Here is a 21,581-nt window from a genome sequence, read left to right on the forward strand (position 1 = left end):
CGCAAGTTTGGTTGCTTGTTTTTATTAGCTGGCAAGATGCCCATCACTTTTCACATTTTTCATTGGAATTGAACAAATCCTATTATTTCCAGCCTGACAAGAAAACCTTGACTACCGAAGTCATTTTGTATATTCCAGTTGAACCTTAGGAAAATAATGACTTGTTCAATGTCTTTCACTTCATCCACCTCTCCAATTTGGTTGCCTCTCCAATATGTTAAAGTGAAAGTATGCTAGAATTAGAAATAGATGTTCTAGATTATCCTTTTTATGTATTAAACTTCAAATAATTTTCCAACACGGGATTAACTGCTTCCTATTAAATGTTTGCTTCATTATAGCCTTGGGAAAGAATCTTAATCTGAAACCTCTCTTTGGGTCATTTTATTTCTTTTCATCAGCCCTGTAATCTGGTTGTCCCATAGAAAAATAATTCTACAGTTTTCTTAGTGTGTGGTGGCCTAATCTGTTCATTTATTTCAAATGTTACTTTAGTCAAAACCAATAAAATGGTTGCACCAGAATATTTTGCTATGCTGTACAATTGCTTGTGCGTTTCAAATAATAGTCATCTGTGCAAAATTTACAACCTTGCAGTTAAACACTTTCTTTTTCTTCGCATTTAGGACTGAAATTATTACAATGATGAGTATGGTATGGTTATGATGCATTTCCTGCCACACAGGCACTTTCATGGGTTGATATGAAATCTGAAACTATGGATGTCTGAGAAACTTATCAGTTGCAGGAATAGCGCCAACCCTAATTGACCAATGTGAACTATTCACCTCATGGTGAGGCAGAACTATCTTGTAGCTAACATCCTGCCTGTCATGGGAATTGTAGTGAGCAGGGGGTGGTCCATACAAGGGGAGTGTGGCTGGAACGTTCCTTCCAGGCCTGTTTGTTCCAGATTGTTAGAACCTCCAGAGTGAGGACAAAACTTTGTGCAGCTTCAACTTGCAAAGGGACTTCAATTAATGTAATTTTGATGTCAGAAATCCCATATAATTTTAGGAATTAATGTAAAGACTACTTTTGAGAAGCCTAATCAAAGTCATTGGTTTATAACATTGAATTGTACTCTATCTCTGTTTTGGCTGAAACAAGACCTTGTCAGGGTTAGTTATTCTTGGTAGCTCTACATTTAGATAGCTGAGCTATTCACTGGTATCAGGTTCAGATCAGGAAGAATGTTCCTTGCTTACATGGTGTTCCTAGATAAAAAGGCTCCTTACTGCAGCAGTACAATTTCTGTGCACTTGTGTACCTTTACAATTCTTTAACTGAAGATTTATGAGAAATGAGGCATGCCCAAACCCAGCTTGAAAGTAAAATTTGCCAAGATTTAGAACTACCATTCACACAATGCACTGATAATGCTACGAGAGAGTATAAATCTAATCACCCGAATGATGAGTTCAGCATTGACCGTGGATCATCTTGGTCACTCCCAAGTTACTCCTTTCCAACTGTAAGCTGATTATCTTTTTACAGTTTTTTTTATCCTTTTTCAGGCAGACCTAGGTTGTTTTATTGACAGAATCCTACTGTCCTATAAAAGTTCATCTTAACACAAAATGCCTGATAGAGGTGAAAACCCATCTTGACATTACCTTGAGTATTCTGTACTGTTCCCCATGAGTTTGATAACTTCTTTGAAACATCCGATTTCTGGCCTTCAAGCTAGCTTTTTGAAGGGTTTAATTGTTCGACCTGTAATTATTATTTATTTTCATTCAGTGCTGTTCATGATGATCGTCCAATCCATCTGTTCTCATTTCTATTCAAAGTAGTGAAAGTGTTTTACTGTGATTCTACATGCTAACATTGCATTCTAGCAAGCATCTTGATTAAGCAAAAGATTTAACACCACTTTGAATTGTGGTTGTTAGTTGTTTTTAGTTCCTATTGATCATCTAGAGTGCTGTGGACCTCACACTGTGACACCGTGGGTTGCAGCAATTTTGGGTCATCCTTATGCCCTACAAAACGTGTTACATTTAAAATTTTGATCAAGTTTTTGGTCAATTTATCTCAAACCTGCATTTTTACAGGGCGATGGTGAGTCTTTTTTTCCACCTCACCCACATGTAAAACTATAGATTCTGAGTTCTTATTTTCATGCATATTTCTGGGCAATGATCTTTTGCAAAATATCTCTTGAGGATAGCCTCATCACATTGGGCAGATTATAAAAGATACATTCTTGCAACCAGTTGTAAATCATGTAAATGGTGTTGTAAATGAGGGTGGATGTGTACTGAATGCACTGACTGAAATTTATCCACCAGAGAATATATGTAGTCTGAATGACCCAACCATTGACTGACAATGCATCTTAACCAATGAGCTGAATGGCAAGATTATTAAAACAATTCAACTTAGTATAGTTAATATTCAGAAATTGGGAATTTAAAAGCTGCTTACTAGGTTACAAACATCTGATTAGGTAGTAGGGTAAACCTACTGAAGGTTCTGAAAAGAAAACTTGGAGCAGATTTGAAAATCTCAAACTGATCCCATACACAGTTTCCAAGGAAATGAAATATTTGAAACTCTCAAAATAAGATTTTATTTAGGTGGGAGAACAATATTTAGAGAAATCCGTACTTAGATGTAAAATAAACTAATCCATAAGGTGTTCTCATCATGGTGGTGACTATCCATTAAGCTTCCTTTTCCCAGTGTGTTGCCAAGTGATCATGAGGGTGGAAAATCTGATATTGTGGGTGAAACCATTTGCATTGGATTCCCAGCTGGGAGACACCTTTAGGGAAAGTAATTATTGTTGTTTCCAGGACTTTTTTAACTTGCGTTAATCATTCAGAATATATTTATATCTGGAAGAATTGACATTGGCCAAAGATGCAATTAAAGTATTTGTAAAGCCAGAAAAATTAAGGATTTTATTCATATCCTTTAAAAGAATTGAAGAATTGTCAAACAATCCCGGAGCTAGGGTTATTGAACGTATTTTTGGAAGAGTTACTTAAAAATAGAAATATTACTGGATGCAATATATTCAGGATATGTGTGGTGGCATTTTTTTCTAGCAATTACATCTGCACATCTGAAAAATACTGGAGAGTAATTGTAATGGAAGTAAGCTAGCACTGTCCAGTGATTTGTATTGTCCTGAAATTGGTATTGGAGTTTTCTTCATTTGCTTGGATCACCTAGATTTATTTTCGGACTGTAAGGAATATTTTGGAAAAGTTGTCAAACACTTCTGACATAGCCAAATTATCATTATTTTGCTTTAACGCCATTAAGAAGCTTTTTCAAACCTTCTCATGGATTTCAGAAACTTGCAATTTGCTTGTCCTAACTTTGCTGGTATATTTATGATGCTGCACATTGGTGATTTTAAAACCCAGGGGACTTTTCATTCAGACTAGTTACCCAAGTGTGCGAATGTGACCTCTAATGTCTCCACATTATTTCTATCTGAAATTATTTCTGACAGAAATAAATAATGTGGAGCTATATGTCACATTTTCTATTAAGGCCTTTTTTTATTGACGTAATGTGAGTTTCAGTGGTAATACCAATATTTGTTGCCCATCCCTGATTGCCCTTGATGGGGTAATGATGAACCACCTTCTTGACCTGTTGCAGGTCACAGCGTGGTGGCACAGTAATTAGCACTGCTGCCTACAGCTCCAGGGACCTGGATTTGATACCTGGCTTTGGGTCACTGTGTGGAGTTTGTGCATTCTCCACGTGTCTGTGTGGGTTTTTTCCAGGCGCTTCAGTTCCTCCCACAATCCAAAGATGTGCGCGTTAGGCTGACTGGCCAAGCTAAATTGCCCCTTAGTATTCCGGGATGTGTTGGTTATACACAAGATACACAAGGCTTTGGACAACATTGCTTATGCAGCTTGTCCGTTTCTGATATTTTCATCATCATAGAACCCTACAGTGCAGAAAGAGGCCCTTCGGCCCATTGAGACTGCACTGAACACAATCCCATCCAAACCCTACCCCCATATCCCTACATATTATACCCACTAATCCCTCTAACCAACACATCATAAGAACATAAGAAACATCCCTGGACACTAAGGGGCAATTTCTTAGCATAGCCAATCAGCCCAACCTGCACGTTTGCACTGTGGGAGGAAACCCACACAGACACAAGGAGAACATGCAAACTCCACAGACAGTGACCCTAGCCGGGAATCGAACCCAGGACCCTGGAGCTGTGAAACAGCAGTGCTAATCACTGTACTACTGTGCCACCCAGAAATTAGAAATAACTTTCTATTTAATATTTCAGAATTTAGTAACACTAGTTATGATTGTTATGCTGCTGTTTGCAATTCAGGAGCTGGGGATTATTAAAAAAAATCAGCACTCACCAGTATTTGATCTGTTATCAAATCACATTGAGTGATCAAATAATCTATTTTAGGACTGACAAATTTGTGTTGAAGATCACAGATTGATGAGCCATATCTCCATTTTCTCATTCCTACTTACAGCAATTTTAAAATTGCACCCAAGTTCTTCACAACTTTACTTGCCGTGGAGCTTTGGTAACCTTTGGGCCGTTCTTTTCTCACTGAGCTTCAAAGAAAGGCATATTTTTGTACCTTAATGATATCCAGAGTTATAGTGAGAACCAAACTTGCTCATGCAGAAAATGCCAAAACATTTTTTTTTCTATAACATTTAATTCTCTATTTATCCCTTTCAGGAATAAAGCAATATTTTGTTTAAAGCACAATGAAGGGTAATACAATAAAAGGTAATCAGCCTAAAAGGACAACTGTTTCTCTCCACAGATGCTGCGTGACCTGCTGAGTATTTCAGCATTTTGTTTTTCAGAAGGAATTGGGTCAGAATTTTAAAACAATCTGGTAAAGACCATTTTCTTTTAGATACCAACTACAGACTGACTTTATTTTCAGCACGTTTGATTATCTTTTGCAACAATCCTTTACAACGAAGACACAAGATTCAGAGATAACACAAAACACAGATGAGCATCTGTATGTTCCTTATTCAATTCTTTCTGAACCCCAGTAATGAGTCAAAACAAAACAATTTATCAAGATTATTAGATTAGTGGGGTTGTGGGGATAGGGCCCTGAGTAGGATTGGTGTGTAGGTGTGACTCCAGAGAGATTTCTGTTTATTCCTATTCAAATTAAGGCCACTTGATAAGAACATAAGAACATAAGAAATAGGAGCAGGAGTAGGCCATCTAGCCCTTCGAGCCTGCCCCGCCATTCAATAAGATCATGGCTGATCTGTCGTGGCTCAGTTCCACTTTCCCGCCCTCTCCCCATAACCCTTAATCCCTTCTCTTATCAAAAACCCATCAACCCACTTCTTAAAAATATTTAGCGAGGCAGCCTCCACCACTTCAACGGGCAGAGAATTCCAGAGATTCACCACCCTTTGAGTGAAGAAGTTCCTCCTCAACTCCGTTCTAAACCGCCTCCCCTTTATCTTGAGGCTGTGCCCCCTAGTCCTACTGTCTTTTTTGAGCGGGAAGAGTCTCTCCACCTCTATCCTATCCATCCCATTCATCATCTTATACGTCTCAATGAGATCTCCCCTCATTCTTCTAAACTCTAACGAGTACAAGCCTAGTTTATTCAGCCTCTCCTCATAGCTCAATCCCCTCAACTCCGGTATCAGCCTAGTAAACCTCCTCTGCACTCCCTCCAGGGCCAAAATATCCTTGCGCAGGTGCGGCGCCCAAAACTGCACACAGTACTCCAGCTGCGGCCTCACCAATGCCCTATACAGCTGCAGCAAGACCTCCCTACTTTTATATTCAATCCCCCTCGCTATGAAGGCCAGCATCCCATTCGCCTTCCTGACCACCTGCTGCACCTGCAAGCTGGGTTTTTGCGACTCATGCACAAGGACCCCGAGGTCCCTCTGCACCGTCGCCTGCTGCAGTTTTTCGCCACGTAAGTAATAGTCCTTCCTACCATTCTTCCTACCAAAGTGGACCACCTCACACTTGCCAACATTAAATTCCATTTGCCATTTCCTGGCCCATTCGCCCAGCCTATCTAGATCCTTCTGCAGACTCTCCACACCCTCCGCACAATTTGCCGTTCCCCCAATCTTGGTGTCATCAGCAAATTTCGACACCCTGCACTCGGTTCCCTCCTCCAGATCATCTATATAAATGGTAAATAGCTGAGGCCCCAGCACCGACCCCTGGGGCACCCCACTAGTCACCATCCGCCAATCCGAATAGCACCCATTGACCCCCACTCTCTGCCTCCTATTTGACAACCAATCCTCTATCCACGCTAACACCCTACCCCCAACTCCATGTCCCCTGACCTTTTGCAATAACCTCTTGTGAGGTACCTTGTCAAACGCCTTCTGAAAATCCAGAAAGACCACATCCACCGGCTCTCCTCTATCCACTGCCCTAGACACATCCTCATAGAACTCCAGTAAATTTGTCAGACACGACTTCCCTTTAATGAAACCGTGTTGCGTCCGCCCTATCAAGCAATTCCCTTCAAGATGCCTCGCAATTTCCTGCTTAATGATGGATTCTAACATTTTACCTACCACAGACGTTAAACTAACCGGCCTATAATTCCCCGCCTTTTGCCTGGCACCCTTCTTAAACAACGGCGTAACATTAGCCGTTTTCCAATCTTCCGGCACTTCCCCAGAATCCAGCGACGTCTGGAAAATAACCACCAAGGCATCCACTATCACCTCCGCCATTTCTTTCAGAACCCTCGGATGCATTCCATCCGGTCCTGGGGACTTGTCCACAATCAGCCCCTCCAGTCTGTCGAGCACCACCTCTCTAGTAACAGTAATGTCATTAAGACCCTCCATTCCTACCACCTTTCCATCGCTAACACCCGGCAAATTATTCACGTCCTTCACATGATGCCGCACTTGGTCAAATGTTGCCTTGCTGTTAAAAGCAATGACTCTCATCTCAATTCTGAAAATCAGCTCTTCTGTCTATATTTGGAAGATACTGCCCAAAGGTGGATCAGCACCCCTGTTCAGTGGTTTTAGGTTCTAAAGGGTAGTACTGCTCTAGAACAAACTACACAACTTTGCTGGTCAAAAAGGTGTCCTTCAGGAGGTTGGATTACACACCAAATGGAAGATCTAACAGTTGAGCAGGAGTAACATGAAGATGGCGCACAGTATAACCTCTTAGTGGATGCAAAACATTTGTGACTGTGTAATGGGACTCTTGACTACTCTATCTGTCCACTATGTCAAGAATTGTGTCCACATAGCCCTTTCACATCAAAAAGATAGTTTTGGTCTACAACCACATGAATGCGTACAGTTTCTATTCAAAGTGCCTCACCAAAGCCACTTCCAGACTTTAGAAAGAATAAGCATAGAATCATATGGTACAGAAGAGGTCCTTCGGTCCATTGAGTTTGCACTGACACCATAGGGACACCTAATGTTCCATCTGCCAGCAATTGGCCATTAGCCCCAAATGTTACGGTGTGCCAAGTGCTCATCCAGGTATTTTTTTAAAGGATGTGAGGCATTGGATCCCAGGCAGTGGATTCCAGACTGTCACCACCCTCTGCATAAAAAAGTTTTTCCTCATTCTCCCAAACCTCCTGCCCCTCACCTTGGACTTATGTCCATTCGTGACTGATCCTTCAACTAAGAGGAACAGCTGCTCCTTATCCACTCTGTCCATGTCTCTCATAACTTGTACACCTCAACCAGGTCGCCCCTGCAGGCTTCTCTGCACCAACAAAAACAACCCAAGCCTACGCAACCTCTCTTAATAACAAATATTCCATCCCAGGCAGCATCCTGGTGAGACTTCCCTGCTTTTGTAATTTATGCTTCAATTGATAAAGGCAAGCATCCCATATGCCTTTTTCACCACCCTACTAACATGCCCTTTTGTTTTCAGAGATTTGTAAACAAGCATGCCAAGATCCCTTTGTTACACAGAACTTCTTGTCCTACCATTCATTGAGTACTTCCTTGTCAAATTACTCTTTCCAAAGTGTAGCACCTCACACTTTTCAGGGTTAAATTCCATTTGCCACTTATTTGCCCATTCAGTCTATATCTTCTTGCAGCCCAAGACACTCCACCTCACTGTTAACCAAACATCCAATCTTTGTGCCATCTGTAAATGTATTAACCCTATTCCCCACATAGTCGTCAATGTCATTTATATAAATGACGAATAGGGGGCCCAAAACAGAACTCTGTGGTACACGACTGGGCACTGGCTTCTAGTCACTAAAGTTGCCATCTGTCATCACCCTCTGACTTCTATAACTGAGCCAATTTTGAATCTACTTTATTGAATTACCCTGTATCCCAGGTGGACTTTACTTTCTTTACAAGTCTCCCATATGTAATCATGTCAAAGGCTTTGCTGAAATCCATAGAAACTACATCGACTGCAATAACCTTGTCTACATACCTGGTCACTTCTTCAAACAAGTCAATCAAATTTGTTAGGCAAGCTATGCTGACTATTCCGAATCAAACTTTGCCTCTCAAAGTGTAGCTGATGTTCTCCTTCAGAAGTTTCTCTTACAGTCTCCCTACAACTGACATGCGACTCTCTGGTCTGTAGTTCCCTAGTTTATCTCTACAACCCTTCTTAAATAGCTGAACTACATTAGCTCTTCTCCAATTGTTTGGCACCTCCCCTGTGGCCAGAGAGGAATTGAAAATTTGGCTCAAAGCTCCTGCAATCTCCTCCCTTGTCTCCCACAGCAGCCCAGGGCATAATTCATTTGGACCTGGAGATTTATCCACTTTTAAGGCTACCAACACCTCTAATATCTTCTCCTTCTCCATATCAATTTGCTCAAGAACTTCACAGTCGCTCTCTCCTTGAATTCCATACTATCATCCTCATTCTCTTGGTTGAAGATGGATGTGAAATATTCACTCTACCACTGTCCTCTGGCTCCACCCATAGGTTGCCTGCTTGGTCCCTAATGGTTCCCACTCTTTCCCTGGTTATTCTCTTCCCATTGATATACTTTACAGAATATTTTGGGACTTTCCCTACTTTTACCAGCCAGAGCTTTTTCACATCCCCTCTTAGCATTCCTAATTGCTTTCTTAACTCCATTCTGCACTTTCAATACCATTCTAATGCCTCCACCGATTTGCTCCCCTTGTGCTTCTTCAAGGTCTTTATTTTCCTTCTCATTTTATCCTGAATATCTCTGGCCATCCATGGCTCTTTGGACTTGTTGGAACATGCTGAGATTGCACCCTCCCCACTTCCTTTTTGCATGCCTCCCACTGCTTTTCTGTAGCTTGTCTATTTCCTTGTTCATAGCAAGCTTAAATTGTAAAATGCTCCTCGACCACCTGTCCGGCTTCATTCACCAGAATTAGGTCCAGCATAGCTCTCTCCCTTCTTGGACACTCCACATATTGATTTAACAAGTTCTCTTGTACTCAATCAAGAAATCTACTCCATCCAAGCCCTTAACACTATGTATATCCCAATTAATGTTGGGAAAGTTGAAATTGCCTAATATAACAATCCTAGTGTTATTGTTTTTGCACACCTCCACAAACTGAGCACATATTTGTTCATCAATATCCCTCTGACTATCTGGGTGGCTATAATAAACAATGTGGCTGACCCTTTTTTTAGTTCCTAAGATCTATCCACAAAGCTTCATTTGATGCCCCCTCTCTCCTTACTGCAGTAACTGACTCCTTAACTAATAATGCAATGCCTCCTCCTCTTTTACCTATGTGCCTCCAGCACCCACAGGCATTGCCGTTAGGTACACACCCAGAAATTGGGGTGGCAGCACTTGACTGGACCCTATCAATCAGGGTGATCACATCCTGATTGATTGATTGGCAATGGCCAAAAAGGGTGCAAAAACCAACGAGAGATAGAGGGTGCTGAGCAACAAGAGAATCTCTCTCTCAACAAATGAATGACAACAATAGTGACCACCACCAGCAACAATCAACATGAGGCGAGCCACTCCACTCAAGAAGGAAGGAAGATTAGAGCCAGAGTATCAGGCCAGACCAAAAGTCCAGACTACGCAGAGGTCTACAGAGGTCAGCACACCGATAAAGGCCAATATCTGCCTGGGTACTCCCCAGTCATGCAAAAGTTGTCAAGATCTATTGGACTTGAACTTCGATATTCTATAACTTACTGTTGATTGGGTGGGTGATTATTAATTGTGTATAAATATTATTGTACCAACAAGAAGTCTATTCACAATTCTTTATCCAGCGTATAAGGGTTAAAACAGACTGTGTGGCATCTATACTTGTAATCAAAATGTCACATTGGGATCATAGCTACTGCTTCCTTATAATGTGGTTCTGTGTCTCTAGTTTGTAATATGCGACCTATGATACTTGGCTTCACATTCTTCCAAATACTAGCTAAACAGTATAGTGCAAGAGATTGTTGGATGTTGTGTTCTTATTGGAGTGACCCTTGTTTCAAGTTAGCAAAGGTCTAAAGTGATCTAACTGCACATTTACCTCACCACCTTTCTTTCACATATGCCAGCATCTGACTGGACTGGTGAAGTAAGAAGTTTCACAACACCAGGTTAAAGTGTTCAGTAGGACTGATGAATGGTGTGCATTTCCTGCTATTCAAAGAACAAAGAACAACACAGCATGGGAAACAGGCCCTTCGGCCCAACAAGCCCGCACTATTGTGAAGGTGCTAAAGCATGGAAACCAGACATTGTATCAAGAGCTGTCACAGCCAGTCAGACTAAGGAAACCCTGAGAGACGGTTGGCTATAATTCTTCAAAACTAGAAGCAATAGGCCTTACCTACCCAGCATTCCACTCTAGAAAAAGTGTCAGGCTAAGTGACAGAAGCTAAGACAGTTTCCATGTGCTCTTAGCAACATTCTTCCACCTCTGCTAAAATAATCAAAAGCTTAAACTAGTACCCCTCTATACACCAAAAGAAACTTTAGCATGGCACCAAGCCATTGATTGCTGAACAGATCCTAACAATTTACAAAGCTGTTTTCACAAGTCTTGGATGTCTACCTAGTAAATGCCATCTTGAAATGGGTGAGAGTGCAAGACAAACTCTACATCTTCCAAAGAAATTTCCAGCTGTGTTCAACCCCCAACCTGAAAAGGAAGATAGATGAGATTAATGAAGAAAGTGACAACTACAAACTGTTTGAGCAGCATGATAGCAGTGAATTGGGGTAACAGTTTACAAATTCAAATTAAACGGATTATTAGGTGGTTCGGTGCGAATTTGGAAAGTCTGTTACATGTTCCTCCAGAGAGACATTGCAGATATGGATCTTATCCTTAAGGTGGTGCATTTGTTTTGCTGTGATTGTTATATTTCTCATGGGCTAGTTTCTTTCATTAAGTTTAGAAGTTTAAAGTTTATTTATTAGCATCACAATTAGGCTCACATCAACACTGCAAAGAAGTTATTATAAAAATCCCCTGGTCTTCACACTCTGGCACCTGGTTGGGTACACTGAGGGAGAATTTAGCATGGTCACTATACCTAACCAGCACTTCTTTTAGACTGTGGGAGAAAATTGGAGCACCCAGAGGAAACCCATGTAGATATGGACAGTGACCCAAGCCGGGAGTCAAACCTGGGTTCCTGGTGCTGTGAGGCAGCAGTGTTAACTACTGATTAATGAAGCAAATGGCCTTTTCACAACATAAGATACTCTATTTTGCACAGGAAATGAGCTTGTGATGTTGGTTGCTGAGACTTTGAGTCTCTGGGTGTCAGGCGCAGATATTCCAAAACACTGTCCAGTGTCTCAAGCACTTATTGTTCAGTGAGGATGCAGTGTATTTGGTAAGCGCATTGAACTGATTTACTCCTGTAGCAGTTGTGAGAGTCTGTTCCGCACCTTATTCCTCCACAATTATCTGGCAAACAAGCTATTTTTTATTGATATAATTTTACTGTTGAATAGCCAGCTTGCTTAATTACTAAACAAAATTAGTCAAGGCATGGTTCATTGCAGAGAAGTATTAAAAAATTATGAAGCAAGAACTGCACATAGCTAATGGTCACAATCAAAACATGTCTTTATGTTGGTTGAGCAGTTCCCAGCATTACGGAGCATGGCAGACAGCACATCAACTCCCATGTATAATATGTTTTGTGATAATACAAATGCATACACAAATTACATCATTAAAATCCATTTTAACAACAAAATGCCACAGCTTACACTGATTGCAAAAAACAATCAAAACAGAGCAATACTTTCCATTAACATACAAAAATTCTGACAATAACAAAGCTTTATACCAAAAAGAAATTGAGCTGGCTGAAATAATGGATACCAACATGCTCAATTTGTCTTCACTGCTCTGTTTTAGTCTCCTTTCAATAGGGAGCTGTCTTATAAATTAGATTATAAAAGGAAAGTTTTACAAAATAACATGATTCTTTAGTATTAAGTACATTGTTGCAGTATTTTCTTGGTACCTTATTCATGAATGGAAGGGAAATTTAAATATCTTCTATATGAAACTTGTAAAACAATTTCTTGTCCTTTAAGTTCGGCAGTTTTGTCATGCAGTTCAGATCCACTGATTTAGGTAAACCTGGTTGGAATTGATTGAAAGTTGCATTTAACAAAAGCTACATCTTTTTTACCTGCTGTGATTTTGGTCTGTACCAAAAACATCCTTTGATGGAGCCTTCAGATGAAAATGCTATACTTATTCACAGCTTGTGACAGTTGCCTTAGGTTCTATGAACAATATGATTGCTACATAAATTTGGGAGGGATTTGTTGCAAGTCAAAACATATTTTCTTATAATGTGACAAATGCTGATATTGTTTTATGATTACCAAATCTCCTCTTAAATTGTGACTTATGCCTGGAGACTTGTATACAGTTAATGCACAAAGCATGAAGGTACAGCAACTACGGAGAATGAATTGAGATGTATGGACAAGTTTATTTTTATTAAGGCGGGGGACAGTCTGTTAAGGAGTGTTATACTGTGTTCAAAGTTAGTTTCAGAATTATTGTTTTGGGGGTTGGGTTGGAAATCAAAGCTTTGGGGATTGCAAATGCTCAGGAGGAGCATCCAAGTTATATTACATATTCCTCTTCCCATTGAATTCTGCAGAAGAATTTTGTCTATTTACGCCTGGATGAATGCACTGGAACCACTCCTTGTCGCAAAATTCATAAGTGCAAGTGGAAGTGTCTGCTTTACCCTAACAATAAAACTTTAAAAAGTAGATTCATAAAGATGCAAGAGCATAACCTAAGAAACAGGAGCCGAAATAGTTCATTTAGCCCCTTGAGCCTGCTTTGCCATTCAGTAAGATCATAGTTGATCAGATTGTGACCTCAAATCCACTTTGTCCCCTGTAACCCTTGACTCCCCTGTCAATCAAAAAGTTTTCTAACCCAGCCTTGAATATATTCAATCACCCAGCCTCTACTGGGGGAGAGAATTACAAACATTAATGACCCTCAGAGAAGAAATTCCTCCTCATTGCTGTTTTAAATGGGAGACTCTTTATTTTGAAACTATGCCCCTAAAAATGATCAATTGGACAACATGGATGTTTAATAAGTACAGTTTTGTAATGGAATAGAGTTACATTGTGAACTACAAATGACGTGAATCTATCTGAGATGATGTACTGGGAGTCAGATAAATGATCTGACTGAAGTTTTACTCACAACAATCTGTCTGAACTGTAGCATCTTTTGACATAAGGTTAATATAAAGTTATCCAGCTAACATGAAACAGATAAATCCAAAATACATCTTTCCTTAAGAAACTTGGGTGGACCATTTTAATTTTTCCATTTAAGGATCAGGGCTGTAGTTTAATCTATGTGAAAATTCTAACCAAGATAGCTCATGATAAAGTGACAGTAAGAGCCAAGTCCTCCACACTGTATAAGCAAATTATCTGTTAAATAATTGTAAATATAAATAATCAAAACTTGTCATGGAATGTTATGTGCAGAAAGAGGCCATATGGCCTATTGTGATTAAGTTTTTTTCACACATCGCATTTGCTTCTTTTGCAAATTACCTTGAATCTACAAGCAATGTTAATTTAACCATTAGAAAACATCCTGTGACATTGTTCAGATACTCTGGAACTAGAAACATAATTTCTGATGCTTATTGCAACTAAACTTTCGACAGTAGTTTGCTCATCGCTGTAATATAGCAATTTACCGAAGCAATATATCACATAACAAAGTTTAAAAATAAATCACACTGTTAACTGATGGTAAAAGGTACATGATTCTGAGATGTATTATAATCTACCACGTCAATCAAGTTGCTTAAAATGCAAGCATTAATGATTTTGAACACTGCTCCTCAAATCTTAACAATATAAAAATGCCAATATCTCATGGTAAATTTGAATTATTTACCACTCCACTCCAGCCTGAACGTAAATTTTTGGCCCTTTAAAAAAATGAAGAGGACCAATTCCTTCCTTCTTATCTTAAAGATTCTCACTAAAGCAACATTTCTTTCAAACTAAATCATTGTATCCCACAACAGTCAATAGAAAAAGATTAAACCCGTAAAATACCAATTCACTTCATTCAATTACTGATTTCATTCACTTACTTCATCCTCTTCTTGTCTAAAATCCAGATCCCCACATCATTGGCCTGTTTAGGCTAACACTTCTGACAGACTATTCAGGAAGAGTTCATTAACAATTTTGCTGACATTTTGACGAGCTGCTAAAACCAAGACCACATTTTCTCCCTCAAGGACAAAGCTGATCTCATGGCAGAAAGAACAGGAAAATTCTCCTGGTTTCCAGGCAAAACCTATCCTTCAACTAACATCTCTAAAATTAATTATCAAGTCATTAACAAATGCAATTTGTGGGATTCCTCTGTGCCATATTTGCATAGGGCAGCATGGTGATACAGTGGTTAGTACTGTTGTCTCACAGCGCCAGGGACCCAGGTTCAATTCCTGGCTTGGTTTGTCTGTGTGAAGTCTGCACGGTCTCTCTGTGACTATGTGGGTTTCCTCCAACAGTCCAAAAGATGTGCTGGTTAGCTGAACTGGTCTGAAAGATGTGCTGGTTAAGTGAATTAGCTGGGCTAAATTCTCTCTTGGTGTATTCAAGAAGTCACCAGAGCATGGCAACTAGGGGATTTTCACAGTAACTTCATTGCAGTGTTAATGTAAGCCTACTTATGACTAATAAATAAATAAATAAATTTTGAATTACTCAGAATATACAGCACAGAGTCATAACACTTAATTATTATGTTACAAATTCTAAGGACAACTGTTTTTAAGGCACACTTCTGTCTTCAAACCTTTAGTTTAAAAGCCTTTTTACAAAATGGAAGAACAGACAACATAGCAGTTCTCTTAGTTCAAGGCTTGTCAGAATCATAGCTCTAGAGCTGGCTACAAAGAGTCATTAAAGTGAAAGATTCCTCCAGAGATGTCCATACTGAATCTTCCAAAAAGGTGTTGTTAAACACTTTCACTTCTGTGAGTACAGAAAACAGGAAGAGACTGCAAAGGATCACAATGCAATTAACTTCTTTGCTGGATAAAATGGGGACAGATTGAAAATTAACATAGCCACCATTTTTCTGATTCTTGATGGGATAAAAAGTAGGCTGAAAGAAGCCATCTTGGGAGGCAGAGTGCAGATCTCCCAAGAAGAACAACTTAGAGGCATCATCAGAGGGGGTTTTGCTCTGGCACAGGGAGTCGTAGATGAAAGCATTAAGAAATCAACATTCTGCAAAGAGATCAGGCAATTTGCAAGTGCCATAACCACAGAACTAATGAGGAACAAGAAACTTCTGCGCTCTCCCAAAACCTGCTTGACGCCCACCTGAAAAAGCCGTTGCAGCTGCTAGAACCCCTTCACTTCAGAAAGCAGGAACTTAAGCAACAGACCCTCAACGATATCTCACAGAAACTGATTCAAAATCTCATCGTTTTTCCTTTATCCGCATTTTAATCTTTGTAACTTTGTATCTTTGTAAAGGTTAGTTTACTACAAAACTACACCTGAAAGTTACTTAAGTAGTAAAATTATTAACTAAAATAATTATAGAATCATAGAATCTAAGGGGCAATTTAGCATGGCCAATTGACCTAACCTGCACATTGTTGGACTGTGGAGGAAACCAGAGCACCTGGAGGAAACCCACGCAGGTAAGGGCAGAAGGTGCAGACTCCCCACAGACAGTGCGGAGTAACTTAAATCAGCTGTGATCATTCTATGACTTTTATTCATTTTCCTAATTATTGCATTTTTTTTCTACCTCTCTTTTAGATGGGCTGTGGACTATCCCTTTTTGTGTGATCAGTCCTTTATTATCTCTCTTCTCCATTGCTGTCTTTCTGATGGTCCTGTCACTCTTTTCTACTGCTATTGAAACTACAGCAATGTCACCTCCCCGATTCCCTCTGTTTTTTCTAAATATGTTACAACCTGCAATGTTCAATTCTCAGTCCTGAGTTTTCTGTTGTCATGTCTCAGTAGTCCCGACTGTGTTTGGTTTCTCACAATATATTGTTGTCTCCAGTTCCCCTGTTTTATTACAGACATGCACAGAGAGTTCAAATCAATTTTAATAGCAGTTCCTCTCACTTTAATTGAATTGTAACCATCTTTTTACACTCTATTATTCTAGCTATTTCCTGGCCATTTATATCCTCCCTTTGTCTAGTCTGCTCTGTACTCTGCTTTCTTGTTTCATACAGTCATAGAAGTTTACAGCATGGAAACAGGCCCTTTGGCCCAACTTGTCCATGCCACTGTTCATTTCTCCTCACCTGTCTGGCTAGTTTAAGGCCTTTAAAATCTACCAGAGTAATGGTCCCACGCTGGGTTAAATGGAAGCTATTCTGGTGGTGTAGCTTCTTCCTGTCACCATATGGTGCAATGCCCCATGTTCAGAACTTTTCGTTCCCACACCGGCCCTTTAGCCAAATGTTAACTTAAACAATCCATCTCCTCTATGCCAATTTGCATGTGGCTCAGGTAATAATCTACGTTCAAGTCTTCCTTTTTCATTTAGCTCTTAACTCCTGATACTCCTTCAGCTGGGCCCTACATTATAGCAGTAATTTTATGTTAAAAGTACTTAATTGGATGTTAGATGCTTTGGCATTTTCAAGGACGTAAAAGGTGTTACATAAATGCAAATTATTTCTTAATGAGTTTTAATTTGGAAGAGATACATGGTCTTGGAACATTCCAAGATTGCATATAGTCTGATAGTGTGAACCATTTTCTCCTGTTTCATATTTTATACTCTGGATCTAAAGTCTTCAAATTTGGCAGGTGAGAGGTGCACTGCCCAGCATATTGGATAAGGTCATCATAGCCCCTTGTCAGGACAATCAAAGAGGGAAGTAATTTAACTAAAGAAGTGTTCTGCATTATTCTTGCAGCACAGTTCTCAATTTTTGTATGCCAAAGTGCTTCACTTATCACGTGTGAACTTGCACAACACAACGTGATGCTGATTGGCAGGATAGGCACCTACCTGAGTGTGGAGCTAGTAGAAGCAAGAATTCTCCTCTTGGCAGAACATTAAAGTCTTTTTCCTCCCATACTCTTCCAACCCACCTTCTCACTTTCCACTCCACTTCAGCCTCATTCTTGAACCAGGTCTATACCCTCTCCTGATTCCATTCCCAAGGCCTAATCCCTCCTTGTCCCTTCCCACCCATGATCCAATCTCTTTCCTTCTAAAGACCTGATGATCACTCATGCATACACACCTTCCAGCTTCTGATCCCACTGCGGAATCTAACTCCACCACCCATTCACCCACCCAAACCTCCCTGACCTTCACTTACTTGAGGGCCAGTGTAATGCGGACAGGGCGCTGATCTTGATTTTAAGTTAATGAGATCTGAGCCCCAGTATTGTGGGCTCCTTGGAACTCACAATTCAGGTGCAGTGATTGTAACCTAAGCCCCTTCTCCTCTCCCCGATATGTTAGAAAAATAGACAGACTTTAATTTTAAGTTCAATAAGCATTGGGGAATCAATATAGAACTGATTTCCAATTTGAATAGCTAGCTTTATGTGTAATATAACAACAAAAGTGAAATGGGAATTACATTTTAAGAAACAGATCAAACAAACAAGAACTTTTGAAGACTAGGAGTATAAATTCTCCTCAAGTCATTATACTTTTAATTACGCTGCTATCATTTGGGCAGATCTTTTGAGCAATAATGTTTTTGGGAGGCACCACTGTGATAGACACAACTTAACAGAGACAAGCATAAATATGTGCTAAGACTGAATCACTATACTTGATGTTGTAATAAATGGGAACTTAACTGCTGTGTGATAGAGAATTAAAATGGTTATTTATCAATCACATTACTGAAAATACCATTAACACATCCCTTGTGGAACAAGGATTTTCCTCAATCTTGTTACAAACTCTAGGCGAGGTATTTTCCGGCTGTGTCAAAAAATCCAGAAAATCCTGCCCGAAGTCAACGGACTGTTTCCAGTGGCAGCCGGGATGGGAAAACTCCCCCCTTGGTTTTAATTAACTTTACTTGAGTCATGATTCTTTTTCTCTGTTGCTCATCCCATGAGGCTTTTGTCATATTTTCTCTGCGTAATACAATTTCAATACAGTAAGCTTCTGAAGAATGAAACAGAGCTGAAATACTGGGTGCATTTTTAGGGTCTTTAACTTTGACAAAATAAGTTTTTCCCCCAATGCCTGCAATTGCATATATTCATTGATATTTGAAACAGTGCTGTATTAAGCAAAGAGGTCATATCACCAATTTCAACAACATTTGACAAGGTTCACAATACATTATGTTTAAGTCACTGAACTGTACTTTGTTTTTTAAATGGGTAATATCAATCTGAATACCTAAACCCCATTTTTTCACAGAAAAACTCCATTGTACAAAACATCTCAGCATAACACACAATCAAAATAATTTGGCTGTTGTATTCATTCTAATGGCATTGCAACAACATTGTTCATCTTTTCCAATTTAGATCAGTATTTCTGCATTTATTTAAGAAACCTGCAGCTCCAGTGGCACACAATCCTCAAAACTGTCCCTACTTTTATTTCAATCAATACTTTTATTTCAATTATATTATAATATGATTGAATGATTATAAATTTGTTTACTGACCTGTTTTAAAATTGACATAAAAGAGGGCTTTATTTATTAATGTGTTTTTAAAAAGCAGCCAGAAATGCATATATCTTCAATAAAACCTAACTAAATATCACTGTTACCACTACTCTAGCTTTCATTGCACAGAGAAAGCCTTTAGTCCCGATTACCTCAGCAATTGTTGGAATTTACTTTGATAAACCAGTTGGAGGGAAAATTAAAAGGGTTTAAATTCTAAGCTGTTATTGGGACACTGCCTAAACATATCAAGATTGAGTTACCAGATGTTGTTGATCATTTGTTTCAAATGGCTTCAAACACTGAGCCCATCTTTTAATAAAGGCACTGTGAGGGGGACAATTTGTGCTTTTTCCACTCCATCGTTTCCCCAAAAAGTTTTCATTTTAAATCACTTCGTGCCATAAAAATGACACATGCATGTCACATACTTATTGTGATGTACAAATGATGCAAAACACACTTCTGTGTGCATCATTCACTCTGTTCACTCAACTACAAGACAGTTTTATAACTGGACACACATTTATCATGCTAACTTAACTTTTATATAGGGGCAACTCTGTGTCCCAGAAACTGGCCATGGGGGTACTTCTCAGGAGGCCAATTTCAGTCCACATAAATACATGAAAAATGATCAAATGCCACATTTGGGGTCTGTAGAACGTGACATTAGAACTAAAGCATATTACAGAATACTGCAGGTCTACAATATCTTGTAGAATAGTTGCATGTTTTTCTTCTGCACCACCGTGGCCCTGTAACCAGCAACTACTGCAAGAGGCTGCAGCAAGATTGTAAAATATCTGCCACAGGAGAAGCCTGGGGAGCAAAACCCCAAAATATTATATTCTTGCCCCAAATCATTGCAAAAAGTTCAATACAAGTCCCACAGTGTATAAATCAAAGGCATATTCTTGTTAAGTCGTCTAATTTTTCTTAAACGTCACTGCTTAAAATGTCTAAGTTTAAATTCTATACCTATGAAATCCTTAACATTGCCTGTTATAAAGGAAGCTGTTAATTTCATTAAGACACAAAATGTTATCATATGTACTGCTCCCAAAGAATATGTGCCCTTGTACATATACGATTTGATAGGGAATTCAAGGCAATTCCATAATACGCGCAGTAATACAACCAATGTTGTTTTAGCACAATTTCAATGAGCAGGGTACCATCTTTTGCTCAGACACCTCATACCTGCTGCAATGCCAACTTCTCTTGCCGTAAATGTTAAGCATGTTTTGTTAAGCAAATACATTCAGAATAGAATTATATTCCCCAAAGTACATTTAAGGGTGATTGGACCAATATGTTTTATGTGTTAAGCAGTGATAGTAGAAAAGCCAATTGGTCATGGAATATTTCCTTTGGAGCATGCCCACAGAGGCACAGACATCTGACAAGGATGGTGGGCAGGTGATGGTTGGGATCTTGGAGAACATTTCTTCCCAGAATTTCCTCCAATAGCAGCTGCACCTAGGGCTAAAGCAGATACATCAGGTTTAGATTTCACAATGAGGTAAATAATGTTCAATAATCTGATAGAGGGATTGCCTGCCCATTGTAGAACCCATCTGTTCCATTCTACCATGCCACTGTCCAGGCAGGTCAATGTAAACATTTACAAACAATGACGTGTTCTATTGTTTATTAAAGTGCACTTGATTCCATCAGGCCTCCACCACAAAACTGACGGTGGTTTCTTGCTGGTTCTTTGATCGCTGGGCAAAAAAACAGTCAGTTCAACAAAATCCCAGCATGCATGTAGTCAATTTTGTGGAGAAAACAATAGAGATTCTCCAATTAGTTTCTCGTGGTTCCTTCATTTTGAGGGTATCATTGGTCCCAAAATTTGTGATGATTGTGTGTTGTACCCCTTCCAGGAGAATACCCAGAGTCGATGGGATAAAAGTTCCAGACCTTCGTTCTAAATCTACAGTCACCTTCTACATCATAGTCCACCGAATACATGAGAAGAAATAAGCAGCATGTTAAGAGATATTGCATTTCCAATTTCCTATCTGTTTTGTGTCAAAATGCTTCTGTGTACTTAGAAAATGTGCAGTGATCATATTACTATGGTGATGAATTGAATCTAGTGTGTGCCTAGCTCTCCCAGCTCAGGAGTGCAAATGTGTCTTATGACTTCAAAGCTATTTTCCTCACAATTGGGAAATTGTCCCTAAAGTATATTTCTTGCCATGTGACAGGCAGGTCTGCACTTAGTGTTTTCCCTCCCATATCTCTTTTAGTGTTAAATTTATGGTGTTTTCCTAGTGAAGGGATTTTGAGTTGACACGACTGCTTGTTAGTTCACTAGACATGTCTCCTGGGATTGAGGCAGCCCTGTCACTGCGTCTGCCACACCTGATGCAATGGTGACTGTCTGAACCAGATTGCTTTCTGGCACATCTGTGACTCAAACAGACTAAATGATCCA

At 39.5% G+C, this 21,581-nt stretch overlaps 1 protein-coding gene across 4 annotated transcripts in view; it reads right to left on the reverse strand.

The window, feature by feature from the left end:
• Positions 1 to 12,021: 12,021 nt before the first annotated feature.
• The window catches only part of zdhhc2 (zDHHC palmitoyltransferase 2), a 115,678-nt gene continuing 106,118 nt past the window's right edge, over positions 12,022 to 21,581 (reverse strand). For all 4 annotated transcript variants that reach the window (XM_080187141.1, XM_080187134.1, XM_080187129.1 and 1 more), the window contains one exon: positions 12,022 to 20,623. The gene's annotated coding sequence lies outside the window, so the exon portion shown is untranslated. The remainder of the gene's footprint in view (positions 20,624 to 21,581) is intronic.

Source organism: Carcharhinus amblyrhynchos, chromosome 1 (genome assembly GCF_965287045.1).
Source record: "Carcharhinus amblyrhynchos chromosome 1, sCarAmb.v2.hapA, whole genome shotgun sequence".
NCBI lineage: Eukaryota > Metazoa > Chordata > Chondrichthyes > Carcharhiniformes > Carcharhinidae > Carcharhinus > Carcharhinus amblyrhynchos.